This window comes from Hypanus sabinus, unplaced genomic scaffold (genome assembly GCF_030144855.1).
Source record: "Hypanus sabinus isolate sHypSab1 unplaced genomic scaffold, sHypSab1.hap1 scaffold_821, whole genome shotgun sequence".
In the NCBI taxonomy this organism is placed as follows: domain Eukaryota; kingdom Metazoa; phylum Chordata; class Chondrichthyes; order Myliobatiformes; family Dasyatidae; genus Hypanus; species Hypanus sabinus.
In genome coordinates this window covers 155,744-182,654 of record NW_026781674.1, presented here as the reverse complement: position 1 = coordinate 182,654, position 26,911 = coordinate 155,744, and the positions used below count along the sequence as shown (strand labels likewise).

General features: G+C 44.8%; 1 long non-coding RNA gene across 3 annotated transcripts; it reads left to right on the top strand.

The window, feature by feature from the left end:
• Window positions 1-477: 477 nt before the first annotated feature.
• On the top strand, window positions 478-26,898 carry LOC132390260 (uncharacterized). Of its 3 annotated transcripts, none has more exons than XR_009510835.1 (3): window positions 478-614; window positions 6,066-6,242; window positions 26,633-26,898. It is a non-coding gene; the product is annotated as an uncharacterized LOC132390260 (long non-coding RNA). The 3 variants fall into 3 exon arrangements; XR_009510836.1 differs by lacking the exon at window positions 26,633-26,898 and adding an exon at window positions 16,907-16,972; XR_009510837.1 differs by lacking the exon at window positions 26,633-26,898 and adding an exon at window positions 16,815-16,833.
• The last annotated feature ends 13 nt before the right edge of the window (window positions 26,899-26,911 follow it).

The window sequence follows — 26,911 nt, the reverse complement described above, 5'->3', positions numbered from 1 at the left end:
AATGGCCTCCTGCTGCTGTTTCTCACTTAATGATTCAGTGTTCCTGATCAGTGAGGCCGGAGGAATGTGAATAGAAATTAGTGTTTACTGACATAGACTGATTTAAATGAAACCTGCACATTTCCGGTTTGGGTCTGAATTCAGTTTCTGACTGGGATGGGAATCGAAACTGAGCGCTCTGTGACCTAGGGCTGGAGGGAACGGGACCGGGGAAGATATGGTGGGAAAAACTAAATACGTATCTGGTTTAAATTTGGAAATAATATAGGGAAATAATAAAATAATGTGGGAAATGCGGCGGTGGGAAGGGCAGGGTGTGAAGGGCGAGGAACAGTCAACGGGTGACGTGAGAGACCCTCCACTGGTCACGTGATCCCGTTTTACCGCAGATCGGAAGCATCTTCGGGTTTGTTTCCGAGGCCCCGCCCACCGCCTGATGACGCAATTAGCATATTGCGCATGCTCACATTCCCGGGCTTGGCAGTGCTGTTTTCTCGTTCTTTGTGAAACCGGGTCGGTGGTGAGATCGGGATGGGGAGTGGGTTCTCGCCCCCTTGGACGGGGAGCCGGAGACGGATTATTCTCTGCGGGGCAACACCAACAATTTTCCTTCGGTGAGTATTGAAGCCGGTTCCGATCGGGGAGTTCTGACGTTGGGTAGTGAGTTAACTTTCCTGAACTCAAACAAAGAAATTCTGCAGTTGCTGGAATTGCGAGCAACGCGCACAAAATTCTGGAGGAACTCAGCAGGCCGGGCAGCATCTAAGAAAAGAGTACAGTCGACATAACCGGCCGAAACCCTTCGGCAGGACTGGAGAATAAAAGGTGGGGGTGGGGAAGGGAGAGAGAAACAGAAGGTGATCGGTGAAACCTGAAGGGGGGGAGGGGATGAACTTTCCCGGACTGGCGGCCTCTCTTCGCTTCCTTCACAGAATCTGCCGGGGTCGGTTCGGTTTGAAGGTCTCACAAGGTCTCTGAGATGAGCTGCCGCTCAGCCCCTGTTGTTCTGGTCCTATTAGCAGGATGACGTAAACATATTTCTATACTGTTACTGACAGAGAATCGTATAACTTATGTTCCGTGTGTTATCTGAATGCACTTGCCTGTGATGCTGCTACAAGTCAGTGTTTCTCTGTACCTGTACATTCCCGCACTTGTGCACTTGGCAATAAATTCAACAGGACCTGAGAAATCTCAGTGAGATTTGATTAGTGATGATCATCTTCGCAGCTCGGTCGGTGGAATGTAAAGAGACAGTACACTGTTAAATGCAAGACTGAATAGTGTTGATGATCAGAGGGATCTTGGAGTCCGAGATCATCGCTCCCTGAAAGCGACCGCACAGATTGATCTGCACAGATTAAGAAAGCAAATGGTGTGGTTCTCTTTATCATTGTGTTCAAAAGTCTGGAAGTTGTGTTGCAGCTTTATAAGATTAATTAGGCCACATCTGGAGTGTTTCATACAGTTGTGGTCGCTCTCGTTCTCTGAAGCATGTCGGGGCTTTGGAGAGGGCGCAGAAGAGGTTTACCAGAACACTGCCTGGAATAGAGGGCATGAGCTATAACGAGAGGTTGGACAAACTTGAGTTGTTTTCTCTGGAGACGTGCCGGCTGGGATGAGACTGAATAGACGTTTATAAGATTACCAAAGGATTAGAAGCAGTGTCTCAGAAAGGCAGCGTCCATTATTAACGAACTCCAGCACCCAGGGCTGCCCTTTTCTCAAAGTTACCATCAGAGAGAGAGAGAGGTACAGAAGCCTGAAGGCACACACTCAGTGATACAGGAACAGTTTCTTCCCCTCTGCCATCTGATAGCCAAATGGACATTGAACCCTTGAACACGACCTCAATATAAATATATAATATTTCTGCTTTTTGCATGATTTTTAATTTATTCATAGAATAATAGAAACCCTACTGAACAGTACAGGCCCTTTGACGCACAAAGTCGTGCTGACATGTCCCTACCTTAGAAATTACTATAGTTATCCATTGCCCTCTATTTTTCTAAGTTAGTTTTTCTCCAGTGCCGCCAGGTACCTATCCAAAAATCTCCGAAAAGACCCTATTATGCCCACATCCATAAACATTGCCGGCAGCCCATTACACCACTCCCCACCAATCTCTGGCAAAAAAAAACTCACCCCTGATATCTCCTCTGTACGTACTCCCCAGCAACTTAAACCTGTGCCCTCTTGTGGTAACCAATTCAGCGCTGGGAAAAGGCCTCTGACTATCCACATGATCAATTCCTCTCATAAACTTATATACTTCTATCAGGTCACCTCTCATCCTCTGTCGCTCCAAGGAGAAAAGGCCGAGTTCACTCAACCTATTCTCATAAGGTATGCTCCCCAATCCAGGCAACATCCTTGTAACGTGCCTCTGCACCCTTTCTAAGGTTTCCACATTCTTCCTGTAGTGAGGTGACCAGAATTGAGCACAGTGGAGTGTGACCAGGGTCCTATATAGCTGCAACAAAACCTCTCGGCTCCTAAACTCAATCCCACGATTAATAAAGGTCAATGCACCGTTTGTCGTCTTAACCACGGAGTCAACCTGCATAGTAGGTTTGAGTGTCCTCTGGACTCAGACCCCAAGATCCCGCTGATCCTCCACACTGTGAAGAGGCTTACCATTAATGCTATATTCTGCCATCATGTTTGACCTAATAAATTGAACAACTTCAAACTTATCCAGATTGAAATCCATTTGCAACTTCTCAGCCCAGTTTTGCATCCTTTCGGTATCCTACTGTGACCTCTGACAGCCCTCCACACTATCCGCAACACCCCCAACATTTGTGTCATCAGCAAATTTACTAACACATCGCTTCACTTCCTCATCCAAGTCATTTATAACAATCACGATGAGCAATGGTCCCAGATATACATATACTGTAATTCTTATTATTTTGTTTTGTGTTTTCTTTTTTGTCTATATTATGTCTTGCATTGAAATGCTGCTGCAAAGTTAACAAAGTTTACACCACACGCCAGTGATAATAAACCTGATTATGAATCTGTGTGGACAGATGATATATTTTTCCTGGGGGTTGAAATGTCTAATACATTTAAGGTGAGAGGAAATCTGAGCGGCAAGTTTGTCTCTTTCCACAGAAGTGGTGGGTAGCTGGACTCTCTGCCTGGGGGGGGGGGGACCCCACCAGTCACGTGATCCTGTTTGCCCCTCCCATTTATCCACAGATGTAACTAACTCTTCGCGCATGCTCACTGTCTCCGGTTGGGTGGTGTTTTCCTTTCTGCTCAGTACTGAAGCGGATTGTCTGCGGGATTGGGAAAGGGTCCTCCCCTCCTGGGTCAGGAAGCCAGGGATCAGATCACAGTCTGCGGGCCGAAGATATCGTTTTCCCATCAGTGCGTATTGGGACCGATCCCGAGTGGGGAGATCCAATGTTAGCCGTGAGTGCTGAACTGAGGGCCAATTACTCATTTATTTTCCTATTATCTGGGCTCTTCAAAAATATGTAGATGTCACTTAATCTGCATTGAACGATCCAAACCAGGAGCCCAGGCTGTTTATTTTCACAGAGTTGAAATGGGAGACCCACCAACAGGTCACATGAGGCTGTTTAACACAGATCTACCCCGCCCTCTGGTTTGTGACTCAAGATCATGTGGTGTGCGGTCAGAGTCCCCGTATGTGAGGTGATGCTTCCTCCATGTTGTGTTGGGGAATCTGATGTTGGCCACTGAGTCCCGTTAACTTCCCCCAACTTGTCTCACTTCCTGAGCCTCCTCGCATTTGTCTTTGAGCTTTTTGGCTGTTGTGTCTTCTCCCGGACTGGGGTGGGTGAGGAAGGAGAATGTACCAGGTTGTGGGGATCTTTGATTTCACTACCTGCTTTCCTGAGGGACTGGAAAGTCCAGTGTGAGAATGGTTTCTGTGATGTGCTGATCTGGGTCCAAAGGTCTCTGCTGTTCCTCACAGTCACGGGCAGAACAGTTACCATGAAAAGCATGAAGTGTCTGAATGGGAAACTTTCTATGGTGTGTTGATAAAAATTTGGTGAGGGTTCAAAGTATATATGGCAAAGTTCTTGTTGTTTTGTTCTAACTTTGTCATTTTAAGATCCTTTATACAGTAGTGAGTACTATTAATTCAGTATCTGTGTATTGCTGGAGAACCATAATTGATCGTCCTTGATTTCTTCTCCACCTCATTCCATCTGCTCATTCCCTGCCCATCTTGTTCAACCTCTGTCCAGTCTCTCTCCCACCAACTTCAGTGACATGCATCAACTATCTGGGTCAACCTTGGTCCACCCTGTGTCACACCTCTTTAGTGATATATATCGGCAATCATTCTTGGCTTCATTGTGAAGTATTCTTTTACACCTTCGGCCTTGCTGAGTTGTTTCCAGAATCAGTTTTTGTCAGCTGGAAAGCCAGAGGCTCATCAGGTGCCAGTTCTGTTGTGCATTGGTGTGGAGTCCTATTTTGTGAACTGTGACTGCCTGACACACTTCATCATATTACAGTCAGCAAAGAGTTCTGGGAGAGTTGGTGCTTGGGCTCTAGTCCTGTGATCAGCATTCCAGGGAAATGGAACTGCTGGTGTTTTGGCTTTGACTTTGCTTAGTGCTTCTACAGAAGGGGCTGGATGGATGTCCTTCTTCGAGCAGCTGGACATTGGTTGTGGGGAAATCCTGGATTGCACTACCCAGTGTGAGATGTGGGGACAATGTGTGAGACTCTCAGGGTCGGTGAGTGGCAGATTAAGCTGTGTGACTCTGTGAGGTTGGGTCCTGGGATATCATAGTTTTTGATCCAGGGAAAGTGGACCCGGGGATCGAGCTGTTTGGGCTTGTGAGGTGTTGATCGAGTATTTCTCGTCTGGGATCAGATGTTTCTTTCTGGAGTTCCTTTGGAAGCAATGACTGCCAGTCTGAGGAGAGGATGAGTTCCCATTCCATCCTCACAGGGAGAGGCTGTGAGTAAATGGGCTGTTCCGTGTTTACAACAGTAGAGATAGACCCTGAGTTTGGTGTTCAAACTATGCTTCGAAATCCCCCTTTCACTGTCATCTGTCTGTCACTCGGTGGAAATCAGGCAGAATCTCAAGTTGCTGGAGATCTGCAATAAAAACTGAAAATGCTTGGTCATTCTGACAAAACATTATTACCCTGAATTGTAAAGTTTGTTCCTCTCCCAAAGCTGTTCCTTACCTACTAAGAATTTCTGATAATTCTAGTTTCTTTTTATTACATTTACCTTGGAATGGTTTATATTTCCAGAAATTAACCTGGAAATGGAAATGGCTCATTCTGTGCTAGTAGAACAATAGAGAAATCTCAACTTACTCTGTAAATTATCCTGGTATCAATTTATCTCTTATTCCTGGAAATGTGTTCAGTACAATTGCTGCTTGTAAACATGGTTTCCAAAAATAATCTCAGGAATAATCATTGTTATGTATGAGGAGCATTTGATGGTTCTGGACCTGTGCTCAATGGAGTTCAGAGGGACATTGGGGAGTTGTGGGAGGGATGTATGGATAAGTAAACGCACAGAATGCTGAAAAGCCTGGATACAGTGGACATGGAGAGGATGTTTCCATCAGAAGTAGAGTCTGTGATCTGACAGCACGGTCTCAGAAAAAAGATGCTTCCCTTTAAAACTGAGATGAGAAGAATTTTTTGGCTAAAAGATGTCTGATCTGTGGAATTTGTTGCTGCAGAGGTTGGTTGAGGCTGCCATTTTGTATATTTATGACACAAAGTAATATATTCATGATTGGTGAGTAGCTCAGGGTTACAGGAGGAAGGCAGGAATATGGTGTTGGAATAAAAATCAGCCATGGTAAATGGTGGGGCAGACCAGATGGATCAAATCACATAATTCTGTTCCTGACTGTATGATGGCTCCTCCTTGTCCCATATCGTTTTGTGATGTGTGAGGGACAATAAATTGTTCACTGCGATCATTATATCTGCCTTCAATGTTTAAATTTCAGTGAGTTTTGTTCTTAGTAACATTGAGCAGAAATGTTTGGTTCTCCTTTTTAATGTTAACATACTTCATTATCTCTCTGGTTAAAGTTAGACCTGCGGTGAGAAGTTTATTTGAAGAAAAACCCCAACTGGAAGCAAACCACAGCTGAAGACGAGAGAACAGCAACAAGTGAATTGGCCCGAGGACTGAGAACAGCAACTGGAGAGAACAACTCTGCATCAAGAGACTCGGATTTCCCAGTGATTCAGTCAGGAGAAAGTTTGGTGAGTCTCATTTACTCAAAAACATGTCCTTTGGACATTACATACCTGTACAAGGGAAGGTAGGAAATAGCTGGAGTGAGACTGAATGTCCCCAGAAGAACCAGTTATGCTTCTGTCAGACCCAGTTGCAATCAGTCCCGGTCTGGTGATGTGCTTCCAGCAGCCCAGCCCTTTAAAACCACTCCCATTCTGTGGAAGTTGAATCCAGATAAAGTCACTCAGAGACCGTATGGTACAAACTCTTTGTTCCAAGCACCCGGGGCGTACTCAGTTAGTCACTCAGACAGGAACAGACTGTGAATGCTACCACCCTATCCACCAATTCCCCTTACACAATAAATTTATCTGTCCAGATACTCCCCCACACAAGACTGGATGGAGCCAAAGTTATTTACTATGACAGCCCCTAAAGACAAATTACAAAATAGTCATAATGGCTCACACACACAGAACAGACAGAAGCTGTCCTATGTCTACACATGAGTGCACAAGGAGATAAGCATCCTGAAACCGTAGCTAGCTACCCTCAAGAAGAAATATGGCTCAGCATGGCTTAGTACATCTGTTGATCATCAGCAGTTTCTTTCAGAAAAACAGGCTGTTATAGATTAACGAAGTGTTAACCCTTTTACATACTTTATCATTCCCTTCTTTAGATCATTACATGATCAACAAAGCAGTAACTTTTTTACAGAGAAAACAACTGAGTACAGCTTTGACTTCTCAGTGGGGAAAAACAACATACATCAGTAATTATAACAATGATATGTACAACTTTTAGGACATAGGATTAGGACTATGCCCCACATATTACCTTACAGGCCTTTGAAGATCACCATTTCAACCCTTCGGTGAACCCGTGTAAATCCTGCCCTACTTTCTTGATGCTGTCAGTCTCCTTGACAGTGTGCTTGGAGAGGGATGTAACGTTAGTAGACTCATCAGGGATATAGGTGCTGCATTCTGTGTCAATAATAGCACAGGTTCCCCCTTTCTCAGCTAGGATAAAATCTAAAGTCGTACGATTCTGTACGACTGTTTGCCAGATTGCAATCATTTCAATGGATGTTTCTGTTACTTGGGCCTGTGTTTCTGTCACAGGGCCCCTGCAGCATTGTGGCCAGCTCCTGAAGTTCTTATAGCCAAATTGATTATCTCTCATGAATTTCTGGCTACGCTATAGGAGAGAAAAACTATCATCAAAAATCGCTCAGTCTCAGTTATTCCTCTCGGCTGCTGGGCTCCTGCAGATATGGCCAGGATGCATGTTTCCCAGCGTAGGAAGTTCCGCTTGGTGGGGCCCTGAGACACCATCCCTCAAAACACTGACAGCCACGGTCATCACAGACTGGACAACAGTTCCTCACTCTCTTCCCCGGGTGTTATTTGAAAAAGCCCAGGAAGATAGTTCCTCACTCTAGTTGAGCAGGATTACTGACATTTGAATCATACTTTTACCATACCGAGGAATTTCAGCACAAACCCAGCAGGCCTCTGGTTCTACCTGCTTGGCATAGGTGTGACAGAGAGACAGAAAGGTGTTAACAGGAGGGCCCCCGGGTGCTGGGGTGAGCCCTCTTAAAGACATAAACACGAGCAGCACCGTTACGTACCCAATTGGTTTAAATGAACCAGCAGCTATAGACCACACCTGGAGTCTGGTTTTGATGTTAAAACCACTCTCTTTATTCGTATCTACTTATAATATAACAAATTAAGCAAAATAATCAAAAGTTAAAAAGTGTTATGAGTACACATACGTGTAAATATAACTCCCAAACCTTTGAGCTCAGGGAATACCAAGCTTAAAGTCTTGAGATGGTGAACTATGAAAGTTCAGTTCAGCCATGGAATAAATGACAGGTTAACAGTCGCTGTAGGTTCTATCCGTCGTCGTTCTAAATCTACATACAAATTATCGCCAGAAGCAGCTTATCACAGGCGTACTGTCTTCAGAAGGAACTACCACACAAGCAAGGGTTGACACACAGGTAGATTCCACAAGGTACTCCCAATCCAGATCCAACACACAAAGTATTACCGACAGTGATTTCCACAGAATATCCCTTCTCACAAGTGGTTACCACATAACACACCCGAATCCGGCTAAGGGTTAACAAAAGTGGTAGCCGCGAGATACTCCAACAACATCCCCATATGGATTATACGAGTTATCACCAACAGTGATTGGTCACAAGGGTACCTCTTCAAGTGAATTACCACACCCAGGCAAGGGTTAGCACAAGTGGTCCTCACAGGATACTCCCAAGCCAACAGATCCACTCCAGTGGATCAAAGTGACAATCACACATTCAGTACACGCTGGATCAATAGTCAACCCACATTGTGGGCATAGTAGAGTCCAAATAGTGGCCTTTGGCCACTAGGTCCTTTGTTTCGAACCTTCCATCTTCTTTCTTTCTCTCCGGCTGACTGTGTTTGTGACTGTCCTTGCTTAAATAAAACAAACTGTGAGCTATATAAACACAAGCTGCGAACAAGTGTAAACATGCTGCATAGTCAAATAGTTCTGCCCCCCTCTCTCTCTTAGTAAGAATCAAACAGGAGAATATTAGTTCCCTTCGGGGTTGATCGGGATTCGAAAGTCGGGTCCCAAAAATATGTCGAAGCTCGTCACATTCGATTTCGGTCATTGTCAGGCCAATCCATATTATTTGTCTTAATAATGTTGGCTAACTTAGTTGGTAAGCATTGGAGCAGTAAGTCATTAATAATGGGTATTTGTCCCTCCAGTTTAAAGGCTTGGTCTCCTGTGAAACTGCCGTAGCAGGCCACAAATCACATCCACCCATTCACGCTCCGCTTTTAGCGGCTCCCAACCTTTGGCATTCCTTCTGCAGTACATACCTCTATCCCATTCCATTATTTCTCCAACTTGCTGATAATATACTGTTCCACTTTAAACGTATGTCACATCCGGAACTTTTTCCAGTTAGCCGAGGATTTCCTTCCACGCCGCTGTGCGGTGTTGGGAAATCATGTACAAGGCAAGTTACAGCAGTAGTTTGCCATTGCCTTCTGCTGGGTGAATTGTTTTGTTTAAGAGATCACCAGCTCTAACCCAGCACGGATGAAAGTGTGCAAGGGAGTCGGCTGGATTCGAACTCAAGACCTCTCGCCTCAAAGTCCAATTCTGAAGCCAGTAAGCCATCAGTGGCATAGCTGGCAGACTTCCATTTTACATCTGCCTTTTCCTTCCATTCCCTTTTCAATGATTTCCACTTCTTTCCTCAGTTCTTTTTCCATATCAGATTTACTGCTTGTTCTAATGAGGTAATAACCCAGGCTTCCCCCACCCCCCTCAGTCCGTGGCCACATTTTGTTCCCCAATTTCTTACTCAGTGCTATACTAAACATTTGAAAATCTTTTTCCTCGTCCGGAAAACTCTCACACAAAATTGTGTCGGGCTGCTGCTGGCACACTCGTATCAATCGACTGCAATTGACCGATTATCTCTAACTAATTTATCAGGCACAAGGCCTCCTGCTCAATTAACAATCTGATAAATTTACCTAGCAGGCACCTCCTGCTCAATTGATGAATTTACCTGACATGTCTGCTTCCTGGCCACTTAGTAAACTTTATCCAATACTGCCTCCTGCCCACTTAGTAAAAATTTTGCCTACCTTATACTAGTCTCCTGACAGATTTTTTTCCCGATCCTGTCAAGGTATGTGACCAGCCTTGGGCAAGGCACCATACATCCAAAGGAACTAACAGTGAGCGGCAAATGTAAAATACCTATTGGGCTCCCGGTCAGTCCCCACAGTCCCCAGAGTGGTTCAGCTGCTTACTCAGCCCGTCTGCTCAGTGCTCTGTAGATAGAGATCCTGTTTGTGATGCCAAATGTTAAAGCTGAATCTGAATAAAACTCGAGATACAAGCTTCTTATTGACACCACAGTTTATTGCACATTCTTCTGCAGGAGTTTGAGCCCCAGTTGTGAAAGGGAAGGCACGTAAGCACTGCCACTATCTGACAAGTCGACTGACTTAGGTTACAGCCGTATATTTATACATAGTACACCCCATGCATCACTATTTCAAGATGTTATTTGAACTGGTATGCCCACCAAGTTTGTTGGTGCAAATCTTAATTACTTAGATAACAGAGTTTGTTATATTGAGGTTTTAATTATGGATGGATGTACTGTCCAGTCCTTATTCCCTTTGCAAAGCCCTGACTTAATTACAAACAGATGTTCATTCCTGTCCTTATCAGTGAGTCCTCTGCCCCTTAATCAAATGAGGGTAGAATGTATAATGGTATCTAACAACGGTACAGTATACAATGTTATCAGCTCTCAGTGTGCCTCTCTGCAAGCCACAGAGAACTGGCAATGAGCCTGGCTGAGCTAACCACTGAAGACAGTGTTTACTTCGGTTCAAATATTCCTATTCAGTCACAATTATTATTTTAGCCAGAGGTTACATAGGTTACATAGGTTTTTTGTTTATATATCCTCAATTCCTCAGGAGGGTTCAGGGGAAATATTTATGTCCAATATAGAAACTGGTATTACCTGTGTGTATTGAAGAATGAATTAGGAGAAATTGTTATGGGAAACAGGGAAATGGCAACAGAATTTAATGCGTACTTTAGATCTATCTTCACCAGGGAGGACACAAGAAATCTCCCAGATGTATGGATGGGCCAGGGTCATAAGATATCAGAGGAATTGAGGCAGATTGACATTAGGAAAGAAACTGTGATGAGTAGACTGGTAGGACTGAAGGTTAATAAATCCCCGGGTCCAGATGGTCTGCATCCGAGGGTTCTGAAAGAGGTGGCTCAGGAAATTGTGGATGCATTGGTAATCATTTTCCAATGTTCCTTAGATTCAGGATCAGTTCCTGAAGATTGGAGAGTGGCTAATGTTATCCCACTTTTCAAGAAGGGAGGGAAGGAGAAAACGGAGAACTATCGCCCTGTTAGCCTAACGTCAGTCGTGGGGAAGATGCTTGAGTCCATTATTAAAGACGAAATAGTGGCACATCTTGATGGCAGTAATAGGATTAGGCTGAGCCAGCATGGGTTTTCCAAAGGCAAATCATGCTTGACTAATCTGTTGGAGTTTTTTGAGGGTGTAACAAGGATGTTAGACGAGGGTAAGCCAGTGGATGTTGTGTACCTAGATTTTCAGAAGGCATTCGATAAGATGCCACATAGGAGATTGGTGAGTAAAATCAGAGCTCATGGCATTGGGGGCAGGGTTTCAACATGGATAGAAAACTGGTTGGCAGATAGAAAGCAAAGGGTAGCAGTGAATGGGTGTTTCTCGGACTGGCTGGAGGTGACAAGTGGGGTACCACAGGGCTCTGTATTGGGACCACAGCTCTTTACGATTTATGTCAACAATTTAGATGAGGGCATTGAAAACTATATCAGCAAGTTTGCTGACGATACTAAACTGGGTGGCAGTGTGACATGCGAAGAGGACGTTAGGAGAATGCAGGGAGACTTGGATAGGCTGTGTGAGTGGGCAGATACTTGGCAGATGTCATTCAATGTGAATAAATGTGAAGTTATCCACTTTGGAAGCAGGAACAAGAGGGCAGAGTATTGTCTGAATGGTGTAGAGTTAGGTAAGGGAGAAATGCAAAGAGACCGAGGAGTCCTAGTTTGTCAATCAATGAAGGTGAATGAGCAAGTGCAACAGGCAGTGAAGAGGGCAAATGGAATGTTGGCCTTTATTACAAGGGGAATTGAGTACAAGAGCAAGGATGTCCTTTTTCATTTGTACAGGGCCCTAGTGAGACCACACCTGGAATATTGTGTACAGTTTTGGTCTCCAGGTTTAAGGAAGGACATTCTGGCAATTGAGGAAGTGCAGCGTAGATTCACTAGGTTGATTCCTGGGATGGCAGGGCTGTTTTACGCAGAGAGATTGGAGAGATTGGGCTGGTACACGCTGGAATTGAGGAGATTGAGAGGGGATCTGATTGAAACATATAAGGTTATTAAGGGATTGGACAAGATAGAGGCAGGAAATATGTTCCAGATGCTGGGACAGTCCAATACCAGAGGGCATGGTTTGAGAATTAGGGGTAGGTCATTTAGGACAGAGTTAAGGAAAAACTTCTTCTCCCAGAGAGTTGTGGGGGTCTGGAATGCACTGCCTCGAAAGACGGTGGAGGCCAATTCTCTGGATGCTTTCAAGAAGGAGCTAGATAGATATCTGATGGATAGGGGAATCAAGGGATATGGGGACAAGGCAGGGACTGGTTGATTGATAGTGAATGATCAGCCATGATCTCAGAATGGCGGTGCAGACTCGAGGGGCCGAATGGTCTACTTCTGCACCTATTGTCTATTGTCTATTGTGACAATGCAAGAGGTGCTGGAGAATTTGCAAGTGGAAAGACTTGGAGTAATCTTTGCAAACCTGACTTTTTAAAGAATAATTTAGCAAGCAAACCACATATGAACAATGTGCAAAAGCTCTGGTGAGATGATTCTTCATTACTCGTTACAGGCCTGCTACATAGTGTGTGTGAGAGTGCAGATGAATTCCATCAAACCCGGGGGATATCAAAGTATTTATCGACAGTGATTTGCTCGCTGTGAAAATGATTACCTCTCTGTATAAAATTCACTGTGCACATGTCACTGGGTAAAAAAATGCATGGTACATGATTTATGTGCACACTGGTCATTACAAATTAGAGGGGACATTGTGGGAAATTGGGGAGACCTCCAGTGTCCCTTATGCCCCCACCTACAAGGTGTGCATCCAGCTGCAGCTTGTAACCCTGCACTTTAAGGAGTTGGAACTGGAAATGGATGAATTCCGGATCATCCAGGAGTTGGAGCAGGAGATAGATATGACATGAAGAAAGGTGAGTTACACACAAGGTGCAGGACACAGAAAACTGGGCGAGAGTCAGGAAGCGGAATAAAGTTAAATAGCCATCACAGAGAACTCTTGTTGTTATCCCACACAACAACAGGTGGAACACTTTAGAAACTGTTGGGGTGGGGAGGATAGATTACCTGACAGAGAAAAGTCAAAGGGGTGATAGTGAATTCATTAGTTAGGGGAACAGAACAGGAGGGGACTGATATCCTAGTGGTAAGGCTTGCTAGTGCTAGTGTGGGTGGAGAGTGTGGTGGTTAAAATAAGTTGCTGGGGAAATGGGAGCCAGAATGACAGAACAGATAGTGGAGAGGGTGAATTGAATTGAATTGACTTCACAATGTACACTAGAAAGGCCACTCGGCCCATCTGGCTCTGGCAGTGTTTCTGTTCCATATCAGTATATCAAAATCTACCCCTGCCGTTCCTCTCTCACTCTCGCTGAGATGACAGGCTGCAACTAGTTACCACTCCGTGGGATAGGAGATTTCTCTTGAATTTCATAGAATCATAGAAATCTACGACACATTACAGACGCTTTGGCCCGCAATGTTCTGCCGACTATGTAACTTACTCTAGAAATTGCTTAGAATTACCCTCCCGCATAGCTCCATGTATCTATTAAAAGACCCTATTGTATCCGCCTCTACCACCGTCGCTGGCGGTGCATTCCACACACACACCACTCTTTGCTTAAAAATCGTAGCTCTGACATCTCCTCTGTACCTACTTCCAAGCAGATTAAACCTATTCCCCCTGGTGTTAGCCGTTTCTGCCCTGGGAAAAAGCCTCTGGCTATCCACGGTACCAATGCCTCTCATCATCTTATACACCTGCATGAATTTCCTCCATGATTTTCTCCGGGCTGAACAAGAGGATGAGCTCACGGTGGTTGTGACGTTGTTCAGGGCTCCGGACGAAGTTGGTTAAACTCCTTCTTCCCCGCTCTTTTCAATGTTTTGGGTCATTTTCAAGAATTTTAAAGGATTGTGCCTCAGACAGCTGGGTTGTTGCAATTGTTACCTACCAGCAGCAACAGATCACTCATGGAGTCTGGTTTCGATGGTAAAAACACTCTCTTCATTAGTATCTACTCCAAATCTAAAAGATTGAACGAAAAATACAGCAATTAACTGTGTTATGCGTATATATAGCTCCTAAACTATCAACCTTGGGATACAATGCTAAAAGTCTTCAGATGGTAAATTGGAAAAGTTCAGTAATCCACGGAATAAGTGAGTGAGAGGAGAGATTTGTAAATCCTCACGAACACGTAGAGAGAAGGCAATTACGAAGAATTCCACACACATTCCACGCTGGGTAAACGAGAAAACAGTCGCCGAAGATCTTATCCGTCGATTAGTTCCGAAATCCACTTAGAAAGATCACCAGGTGACAGTGACAGTGACAGGAATATCGTCAAGTGGTTACCACAGAACACCCTGATTCCAGGCAAGGCCCAACAAAAGTGATACCACAGGACACTCCAACAAATCCACACATATGGATTATACGAAGTGACAGCCAGACATCCGTTGTGCACTGCGTGCCGATGATCAACCCAATCTTTTGGGCGTAGCAGTGACAAGCTGAAGTCACTCTCACTCTCACTCTCTTCCTCTCCCTCTCGCTCTCTCCCTCACTCTCTCTCTCCCCCTCCCTCTCCTCCCTCTCTCCCCTCCCCTCTGTCTCTCTGTCTCTGCTGCAGCGCGTTTGTGACGTCACAGCCGCGCCTCCCTCAGGCACTTAAAGCGACACTCACTCTGCTGTATCTGTCAGTTCACCAGCGCTTGAATGCCACCGATTCTTGAATGTGGAGGCGGAGATGCTGGAGAAGACAGCGCCCCACTCGCTACAAGGAGAGCTCGAACACGTGTCCATGTCCGTGATCTGATTGGATACATCGCCATGACGTTCAGAGCACTGTGACGTCTTCACTGGCTCTCATTTTGGAAGGGATTCAGTCGGCCTTCGCAGATACACCAACAGCTTCCCACTGGGAAGCGGCCGTTCACTTGCTCCGTGTGTGCGAAGAGACTCATTCAGTTAACCCACCTTGTGATGTTCCGGTGAGTTCACAGTAAATAGAGGCCACATTTCTGTCCGGAGTGAGCAAAGAGTTTTACTCACTCATCCCAGCTGCTGCAACACCAGCAACTTCACATCAGGGAGGAAGTTCAAATCAGCTCCGTGTTAAATGTTTCACCATCACGGTGACTGAAGGCAGCTGCAGGTTCATGAGGGACCGTTACTGTCAGATTCTGCAGTTCTTGCGGCTGCTCATCGCACCCAGGACTGAACCCTGGTCACTTAGCATTGGAGGAGTCTGTTCTGCTGATGTTAGCCTTAAACTAGACTGGTGTTTAATATTGTGGATCTGTGACAGATAAATCACTTCTGTATCAAATTCCGTTTCTCACTAGAGAAGTCCCTGCCGATGTCTCTGTTCCATATCAGAATATCAAAATCTACCCCGGCCATTCCCTTCTCACTCACCCTGAAATGACAGGTTGCAACTAGTCACTACTCTGTGGGAGGAAGGATTTCCACTGAATTTCATAGAATCATAGAAATCTGTAGCACATTACAGATACGTTTAGCCCACATGGTTGTGCCGACCATGCATCATTCTCTAGAAACTGCCTAGTATTACCATACTGCATAGCCACCTATTTTCCTAAGGTCCATGTACCTATCTAAGAGCCTCTTAAAAGGCCCTATTGTATCCGCCTCTACCACCGTCGCTGGCAGTGCATTCCACGCACACACCACTCTTTGCTTAAACAAAACTTAGCTCTGACATCTCCTCTGTACCTACTTCTAAGTAGCTTAAACCTATTCCCCCGCGTGTTAGCCGTTTCAGCCCTGGGGAAAGCCTCTGTCTATCAACACGACCAATGCCTCTCATGACCTTATACACCTGCATGATTTTCTCCGGTTTGAATAAGACGATAAACCCACTGTGATTTTGACGTTCTCTCCCCCCTCTCCATTCTCCATTCCTCCCCTCCCCCTCTCCCCTTCACCTCCTCCCCCTCCCCTCCTCCTCTATCTCTCCCCTTCTCCCCTCCTCCCCTCCTGTCCTCCACCTCTCCTCCCTTCCCCTCCCCTCCCCTTCTCTCTCTCCCTCCGTTGGTGTTTCACGTCACAGACCCACCTCACTCAGGCAATTAAAGGGACACTCACAGTAAACGAACCTGCGGTCTCCTAACACAATGCACCTCTAAAGTCTGACAGCAGATTAGCGAGTGAATCTTCGATGGTGTAGAGTCAGAAACCAAAGAGCTGCCAGATTGAGTCAGACTTTAGGGCTGCAAAGAGGAGGAAGAGGAATCAGACCAGCAGGATTTGGCAGCAAAAGAAAGATTAGAAACATTTGGAAACTGGTTGATCGAAAAAAAAGGTGGTTAATTTCTGCAAAATACTGGTGGCAATCAACAGTCAGGCAGCAATTGTGAAGAGCATAAAAAGGCAACGTTTAGACCGAGCCCCTTCAGCATGCCTAGCCTGTGTACTCCGCTGCTTAGTTGCTGCTTGAACTGCAGAGTTCCTCCAGCATTTTGTATGTGTGCGTCTCTGTATTCCCAGCAACTGCAGAATCTCCTGTGTTTTATAACTGCATTTTACTTTGGCATTAGATACACATTGATATTGAGTATATTGCTTATGGAAACCGCTTTCTGCGTTAAAACAGCTGCAGATTTTTCTATACACACGAAAAAAATGAGGTATGGACTTTGAACCGGTGCTTGCAGAAATGTTTAATGGCATCGTGATTACCCATAGGGCCATGCGTTAAGAATTCTGCCGGCGCTGAAGCGTCGATGAAATGCGCAGGCGTCAGGCTGAGGATGTCCCCGAGTATCACGCATGCGCGCAGTACACAGAAGGCCTTGAAAATGTCGGCTACAGGTAAGAGCGATTCTCCGTGTTTTTATCTTAAACACCGACTTCAGAGCGATTCCTGTGAAATCCGGAGACCGTGGCCAACAATCCCGGGACAGTCCTGCCCTCTTCCCTCTCTCTCAGCCCCACGATCCGTACACGGGCCCCGGGAAGCTTCCGGCTGATGAGGGAATGGGAACCGATGGATCTCTCAGACAGAGCTGAGCTCCAGCTATCTAAATGCAAGGATTAGGAACTCGGAGAAAGGGAACAAAATCTTTTACATCAGCAGTTGAGAAAATCACCTTTGTTCTACCTCCCATCACAAAGAAGAGGAAATCTGCAGATGCTGGAAATCCAAGCAACACACACAAAATGCCGGAGGAACTCAGCATTAGTACTCTTTTCCATAGATGCTGCCCGGCCTGCTGAGTTCCTCAGCATTTTGTGTGTGTGTTGTTTGTTCCACCTCCTTTTGTTCTGAACTTTTCTACAGGCGAGAACATGTTTTGTCCCATTCTCTCTGGGTACATGATTATATCAGACACCTTTGCCCTGGGCAACAAGTAACTTTCACGTCAGAAATGTGCCAGACTCCAATGAGACAGACTACTGCCCTTCCCTTCATGTTCATTGGCATTGCCATCACAGAGTTCATCACCGTCTGTCATCTGGAGAGGGTTCAGGGGAAATATTTATGTACAACACAGAAACTGGTGTAAAAAAAATACACGGTACATGATTTATGTGCACACTTGTCATTACAAATTAGAGGGGAAGTTGGTGGGAAGGAGGGGAGACTTCCAGTGTCCCTGATGCCCTCACCTACAAGATGTGCATCCAGCTGCAGCTTGTAACCCGGCACTTTAAGGAGTTGGAACTGGAAATGGTTGAATTCTAGATTATCCAGGAGTTGGAGGGGGTGATAGATATGACAGGAAGAGAGGTGAGTTACACACAAGGTACAGGACACAGGGAACTGGGTGACAGTCAGGAAGGGAAATTAGGTTAAATAGCATCACAAAGTACTCTTGTGGCCATCCCACACAACAACAGGTGGAACACTTTGGAAAGTATTAGGGGGGATTACCTGGCAGAGGAAAGTCAAAGGAGTGATAGGGGATTCATTAGTTAGGGGAACAGAACAGGAAGGGGACTAATATCCTAGTGGTACGGCTGCGAGAGCAAGTGTGGTGGAGGGGGGTGCTGATGTGGTTAAAATGAATTGTAGGGGGAATGGGAGCTAGAATGACAGGACAGATAGTGGAGAGGGTGAATTGAATTGAATTGACTTTCTTACATACATCCTTCATGTAAATGAGGAGTAGAAGTCTTTATGTTACATCTCCGTCTAAATGTGTGGTATAATTTATAGTAATTTATAATAAATAGTTTGTGCATAGAACAGTCAGTATAACATAGATATGCAATTGTATTAGCATGAATTAATCAGTCTGATAGCCTGATAGAAGATGATGTCCCGGAGCCTGTTGGTCTTTTTGCTGTGGTACCGTTTCCTGGATGCAGGAACAGTTAGTGGTTGTGGTGAATTGGGTCCCCAATATCTTTTGGGCCCTTTTTCCACACCTGTCTCTGTAAATGTCCTGAATAGTGGGAAGTTCAGATCTACAGATGAACTGGGCTGTCTGCACCACTCTCTGCAGGTTCCTGAGATTAGGGGAAGTACAGTTCCCATACCAGGCAGTGATGCAGCCAGTCAGGATGCTCTGTAGAAAGTCCTTAGGATTTCGGGCCCCATCCCCAACTTCTTCAACTATCTGAGGTGGAAGAGGTGCTGCTGTGCTCTTTTCACAACACAGCCGGTATGTACAGACAATCTGAGATGCCTGGTGACGTTTATGCCGAGGAACTTAAACCTGTTCACCTTCTCAACCGCAGATCCAATGATGTCAGTATCAACCGCAGATCCAATGATATCAGCCTGTCTCCATTCCTCCTGTCATCCACAATCAGCTCCTTTGTTTTTGTGACAATGATGGAGGGTTTGTTTCCTTGACACCAGTCAGATGTTCAGATCATAGATAGATTCAGCAGTTAGATGGTTGAGCCTGGTGCAATGAATGTGCTGAGCTGTGTATATCAGAATGCAAGAAGCATCGGAGGAAAGCCAGATGAGCTCAGGACAGGGAATTATGATATTGTGGCCGTTATTGGGGCTTGTTTACACACAACAGTCTGAGGGATTTAGAGATATTTGTAGAGAGATTGCAGACCATGCCAAGAAACAAAGGTTGTTCCAGTAAGTGATTTTAACTTTCCATATATTGACTGGGACTCCCATACTGTAAAAGGACTAGATCAGGGGTCGGCAACGTTTACCACTAAAAGAGCCAATATGGACCCATTTCCCACAGAAAAGAAAACACTGGGAGCCACAAAACGAAATAACACTGCATACAACGGGTTTTTTTTGCCTTTATGCTATGTATAAACAAACTATAATGTGTTGCATTTTTGAAATTGATGAACTCCTGCAGAGAAAACGAAATTACATTTCTGCATGCAACAAAAACATTTTGAACTCCGAAAAAAAGACGTTGGGTTGAAGGTTACTACATAGGTAGCCTACCTTGGATCGAAGAATTAAAAGAAAGCGCGCACTGGCGGGTGTCAGGCATTGGCAGTTGTGATGTATATTAATAGCGATAAAAAACACGTTGTAGCGATGTAGCGCTACACGCAGCGCTAAAATAAAGACTGCAGTCAAAGGTAACTTTATTCGAACAGCCTTGCTTTAAAGCCTCCCTCAACCCGTCCCCATGGGCGCGGATGCTCCAAAAGACACGTACTCACAAACCCCCGTAGGCTATCTCCCTTAGTCGGAACGGTGGCTAATTGTTCGGATGTGCCAGGAAACGGTGTCTCCGCAAAGTACAAGATCACCATAATCTTCAAATTTCGAATTACATTTCAAAAGCTAACAAACCACGGGGAGCCGCATCACAGAGATCAAAGAGCCGCATGTGGCTCTGGAGCCACAGGTTGCCGACCTCTGGACTAGATGGAGTAAAGTTTGTCAAATGTGCCCTTAATCAGTACGTAGAATTCCCGACGTAGAAGTGTGCAATAAGCTGTTAGGAAATGATCCAGGGCTGCTGTTGACAGAATTTAGTAAACATCATACCATGAGATTCAAAGTAAAGATGGAAAAAGAGAGGTCTGGACCACGGGTTGAGATTCTAAATTGGAGAAAGGTCAATTTTGATGGTATCAGAAAGGATCTGACGTGTGGTTTGGGACAGGCTGTTTCCTGGCAATGGAGTACTTGGTAAATGGGACTTGTTCAGAAGTGAAATTTTGGGGATATAGAGCTTGCATGTGCCTGCCAAAGTAAAAGTTGAAAGGTAACTGGTCCAGGGAACCTTGATTTTCAAGAGAAATTGAAGCCCCGGATATTTTGTTCCTCGAAATGCCTCAGACTGTTGGGTGCTACTGAGATCCATTAATGACTACAAATCACAATTCCACACACTGAGCTCATCTGACTTTTTTGTTGTCATCTTCTGTTAGGTTCTAAAAGCTTCCAAATAGTTTTTGCTCTTTTGTTTGCCCTCTGTTTGACTTTTATGTTGGCTCTGGCTTCTCATTCCAGCCACTGTTGTGTCCTCAATGTTTTCACTTCTTTGGGATATATTGATCACTCAGCTCTTGCTTGCATTTGCCCTTTCTATACTCTCATGGTACTATATGCTTTTAACAAGTCGTCAATCCAGTGTATAATTTCTTTGTGTATGTTTGGAGCCTTTTTTAGGTGCATATGATGATGAGGGGTATTGATCGTGTGGATAACCAGAGGTTTTTTTCCCAGGGCTGAAATGGTTAACACAAGGGGGCATAGTTTTAAGGTGCTTGGAAATAGATACCGAGGCAATGTCAGGGGTAAGGTTTTTTTTACACAGATAGTGGTGGGTGCGTGGAATGTATGCCAGCAGCGTTTGTCAAGGCAGATACAGTAGGGTCTTTTAACAGCCTCTTGGATAGGTACATGGAGCATAGAAAAATAGAGGGCTGTGTGCGAGGGAAATTCTAGGCAGTTTCTAGAGTAGGTTACATGGTCGGCACAGGATTGTGGGCCAAAGAGCCTGTAATGTGCTGTAGATATCTCTGTTCTATGTGAAGGAGCAAAGCAACTTCGGTTATTCGCCAATCCTCTATTACCACCCCGTCACTAAAGATGACTTAACTATCTCTGCTGGGGCCCCTACAATTTCTGCTCTTGCCTCCCACAGGGTCCGAGGGAGCTCCTGGCCATACCCTGGATCAGGATGGGTGAAAACATGCTTCCACCAATTCTGTCTGGCTACATAATGATATCAAACACCTTTGCCCTGGCCAACAAGTAGCTTTCACATCACAAATGTGCCAGACTCCAGGGAGACAGACTACTGCCCTTAAAGGCAGTATTCCTTGGCATTACCATCACTGAGTTCACCACTTTCAGTCACCTGGGTGAGACTTCAGGGGAAATACTTATGTACAATACTGTGTGTATTGTGGTGATGCAAGAGTTGCTGGGGAATTTTCAAGTGGGAAGAAGAGGAGTGATATTTGGAAATCTGAAATTGAAAGCATCATTTAGCAAGAAAATCACAAATAGGTGGTTTGCAAAAGCTGTGGCGAGTAAATCCTTCATTAACCTGTTACATAGGTTGTGTGAGAGTGCAGATGAACTCAATCAAGACTCAACCAGAGGAGATTAAAGTTCTTACTGACAGTGACTTGCTCGCTGTTGAAATGAATACCTCTCTATATAAAATTCAGTTTGCACATGTTGTTGTCACTGGGTAAAAATTGTACAGCACAAGGTTTTTGCACACACTGGTCATTACAAATTAGAGGGGATATTGGTGGGAAGGCGGGGAGACCTCCAGTGTCCCTGACGCCCTCACGTAGAAGGTGTATATCCAGCTGCACTTTAAGGAGTTGGAGCTGGAAATGGATGAATTCCGCATCATCCAAGCATCGGAGGGTGTGATAGGTATGACGAGCAGAGAGGTGAGTTGTACCCAGGGTGCAGGACACAGGAAACTGGGTGAGAGTCAGGAAGGGGAATGAGGTTAAATAGCCATCGCCGAGTACTCTTGTTGCTATCCCCCACAACAACAGGTGGACACTTTAGAAACTGTTGGGGGGAATTACCTGGCAGAGGAAAGTCAAAGGGGTGATAGGGGATTTGTTAGTTAGTGGAACAGAAGTAGAAAGGGACGAATATCTTAGTGGCAAGGCTTGCTAGTGCTCCCCTGTGGGGTGGGTGGTTAAACTAAAGTTGCAGGGAGGATTGGAGCCAGAATGACAGAGCAGATAGTGGAGAGGGTGAATTGAATCGAATTGACTTTATTCCTTACATTCTTCATACACGAGTTGTAGAAATCTTTATGTTACGTCTCTGTCTAAAGTTGCAATGTGAAATTTATAATAGTTTATAATAAATAGTATGTACAACAGGACAGTCAAGATAAATAAAAGTACAATTGTATCAGCATGAATTAATCAATCAGAGGGCCTGGTGGAAGAAGCTGTCCCTGGGCCTGTTGATCCGGGCTTTCAGGCTGTGGTACCGTTTCCCAGATGGTAGCAGCTGGAACAGTTTGTGGTTGGGGTGACTCTGGTCCCCAATGATCCTTTTTACACAGTGGCCCTTTTTACACACCTGTTTTTGTCAATGCCCTAAATAGTGAGAAGTTCACATCTACATATGCGCTGGGCTGTCCGCACCACTCTCTGCAGAATCCTGCAACTGAGTGAAGTACAGCACCCATAGCAGGCAGTGATGCAGCCAGTCAGGATGCTCTCAATTGTGCCCCTGTAGAAAGTTGTTAGTATTTGGGGCCCCGTCCCACACTTCCTGAACTGCCTGCGGTGAAAGTGGTGCTGTTGTGCCTTTTTCACCACACAGCCAGTATGTACAGACCAGGTGAGATCCTCGGTGTTGTGTGTGCCAGGGAACTTAAAGCTGTTCACCCTCTCAACCCCAGATCCTGGGTCAGCCTGTCTCCATTTCTCCTGTAGTCTGCAGCCAGCTCCTTTGTTTCAGTGACATTGAGGGCAAGGTTGTTTTTTTGACACCAAACAGATGTCATTCAGACCTCAGGACATGAAATTATGATATTGTAGCCATTACTTGGACTTGCTTGCGCCCAACAGTCTGAGGGATTTCAAGGAACAAATCTGTAGAGAGATTGCGGACTATGCCAAGAAACAAAGGTTGATAAAGTGAGTGATTTTAACTTTCCATTTATTGACTGGAATCCTAGGCTGTAAAAGGACTAGATGAGGTAGAGCTTATCAAATCTACCTTAATCAGTATGTAAAATTCCCGATGTAGAAGTGTGCAATAAGCTATTGGGAAGTGATCTAGGGCGAGTGACAGAAATTAGTGTATGGGAACACTTTGTATCTACTGATCATGAGATTCCAAGTAAATACAGAAAAGCAGAGGCCTGGACCTCTCTTGAGATTCTAAATTGGAGAAAGGCCAATTTTTATGATATTTGCAAGGATTTAACAAGTGTGGATTGGGACAGGATGTTTTTTAGCAAAGGAGAACTTGGTAAGTGGGAGTTCTTCAGAAAGAAATTTTAAGGGTGTAGAGTTTGTATGTGTCTGACAAAATAAAAGTTGAATGGTAACTAGTGCAGGGAATCTTGGTTTTCAAGAGATAATGAGGCCCTGGATATCTCGTTCCTCTAAATGCTGTGGACTGTTGGGTGCAACCAAAACTCATTAATGACAACCATTTCATAATTCCACTCCTGAACTCATCTGACTTTCCTTTAGTTGTCTTCTGTTGGATTCTAAAAGCTTCCTAATGGTCTTTTGCTCTTTTGTTTGCCCTGTCCTCTGCCTTTATGTTGGTTTTGGATTCTCATTTAACCCACGGTTGTGCCCTGCTGCCATTCCAATGCTTCCACGTCTTTGGGATGTATCGATTACTCAGCTCTCGAATTGCTCCCAGAAACTCCAGCCATTGTTGCTCTGTTGTCACTCCTACCTTTTCCCTTCCAAACAAGTTTGGCCAGCTTCTCTGTCGCAGAAACATGGAGAAGTTCAGTGGAGAAACAGGCTATTTGGCCCATAATGCAACTACCTGCACTGGGATCATCACCCTCCGTACCCCTACCATCCAGGTACCTGTCAAACTTCTCTTAATGGTGAAATCGAGCTCATATTCTCCACTAGTGCTGACATCTCATTCTGCACTCTCATGACCATTTCAGCAAAGAACTTTTCCAAATGTTCCCATTAAATTTTCACCTTCCCCACTTACCCATCTGGTTGTCATCCCACCCAACCTCAGTGGAAAAAGCTGTTTGCATTTACCCTATCTATAACCTCATAATTTTGTTTACTTCCAACAAATCCTCAGAGCAATGTAAAATTTCCTTGCTAATGTTTGGAGCCTTTTTTAGGTGTATAAGATGATGAGGGGCATTGAGTGTGTGGATAGACAGAGGATTTTTTCCCAGCGTTAAGATGGCTAACAGGAGGGGGCATAGTTTTAAGGTGCCTGGAAATATATGCCGAGGGGATGTCAGGGGTAGTTTTTTTACACAGAGAGTGTTGGATGTGTCGAATGCACTGCCAGCAGCGGTTGTCGAGGTGGATACAACAGGGACTTTTAACACTCTCTTAGATAGTTACATGGAGCTCAGAAACATAGGGGACTATGCACTAGGGAAACTCCAGGCAGCTTCTAGAGTAAGTTACATAGTCGGCACAGCACTGTGGGCCAAAGGGTCTGTAATGTGCTATAGATTTCTATCATTCTATGAAATTCAAGGGAAATCTCCAAACCCACGGAGTGGTGACTAGTAGTGAATAGTGGGGAAGTTACTGGAACTTATGTGCAGGAACCGGAAATATAAGTATTTGGGTCGATGTGGACTGATTAAGGATAGACAGCATGGCTTTTTGCATGGTAGGTCATGTCTAACCAGTCTTACAGAGTCTCTAGAGGAAGTTATCAGGAAAGTGGTTGAAGTCAAGGCAGTGGATGTTGTCTACATGGACGTTAGCAAGGCACTTGACAAAGTCTCATATGGGAGGTTGGTCAAGAAGTTTCAGTCACTCAGCATTAAAGATGAGACAGTAAATCGGATGAGACACTGTCTTTGGGAGAAGCCAGAGTGTGGCAGCAGATGGTTGCCTCTCTGACTGGAAGCCTGTGACTAGTGGTTGCCACAGGGATCAGTGCTGGATCTGTTGTGGATTGTCATCTATATCAGTAATCTGGATGATAGTGTGGTTAACTGGATTAGCAGATTTATGACTACCAAGACTGGTGGTGTTGTGGACAGCGAGGAAGACTATCATGGCTTGCAGTGCAATCTGGACCCCCTGGGAAAATGGTTTGAGAAATGGAAAATGGAATTTAATTCAGACCAGTGTGAGCTGTTGCACTTTGGTCTGACCTACCAAGGGAGGTCTTTCATAGTGACTGGTCGGGCACGGAGGAGTGTTGTAGAAGAAAGGGACCTGGGAATACAAGTCCTTAATTCACTGAAAGTGGTATCACAGTTCGATAGTGACGGAAAGAAAGATTTTAGCCCATTGGCTTTCGTGAACCAAATACTGACAATAGATGGATATTATGTTGACTTGTAAAAGAGGCCTAATTTGGAGTATTGTGTGATGTTTTGGTCACCTACCTACAGGAAAGATTTAAAAGAGATTCAAAGATTTCAGAGAAAATTCACAAGGCTGTTGTCAAGTTTGGAGGACTTGGGTTATAAGGAAAGATTGAACAGGTCAGGACTTTATTCTCTGGAATGTAGAAGATTGAGGGGAGATTTGATTGTGGTAGAGGGGCACAGATAGTGTAAATGCAAGCTGGCTTTCTCCACTGAGATTGGGTGGGACTTCAACCAGTGGCCAGGGGTTAAGGGTGAAAGGTGAAATGTTAAGGGGAACATGAGGGGAAACTTCTTCACACAGATGGTCATCTGGGTGTGGAATGAGCAGCCAGCACAAGTGGTGCATGCGAGCTCGATTTCAACATTTAGGAGGTTCGTGTAGGTACCTGGATTGTAGGGGTGTGGGAGGGGCAATTTAAATAGTTCAGCACAAGACTAGATGGCCCAAAGGACCTGTTTCTGTGTTGTACTTTTCTACAAGAACCTGAAATATTACAAAAATTCACTCTAACCCCTTTTAACAGCTGTGCGGACCAACCAGTCATCTCAGCAGGAATTTTTTTACATGGTGTTAAAGCTGTAGCACTTTAAGTTAATAATACATAAAAGAAAATCCCAGATGCACATCCACAAAGACAATTTGCGTGAGACTGGTTCAGTTACTGTGGGGCCAGGCACCCATGCAGCTCAGCAGGAACGGGGAATAATACCAATGGAGAGAGTCAAACTGAGCCAGGTCACAGATTGGAGATGGCAGAAATGCCCCATTCTTATAGAGACAGGAAGAGCATCAGAGAGTTTGATGGTCTTCCAGATACCAGCACTGTGCCCAGTCAGAAGATGATTTCTCTGTCCAACTTGGGTTGAACCTCACTGTAACCGTGTGATACCAAGTCAAACCATGGCAACTCAAGTTATCTCATCTGAAATGTTGTCCTAAACCCATTGATGGATTTTGTAAATCTTTTCACAGGTTAAAAACGAGAAGGAATTTGTCGTGGGGATCTCAAACAGAAAACGCCAGTTTTGCTGTCTCTGTCTGGATATTTAAGAAGTGGAGCGAGGGATTCAATCGACCATCCTTCATGCTCAGACTGTGGAGAGGGATTCAATTGATCATTTGACCAAATAGCAAGCCAGTCATCTTACACAGGAGAAAGGCTGTTCACCTGCTCAGACAGTGGGAGTAGATTCACTCAGTTATCACAATTAAAGGTACATCAGCAAGTTCACACTGGGCAAGGCCTTTCAT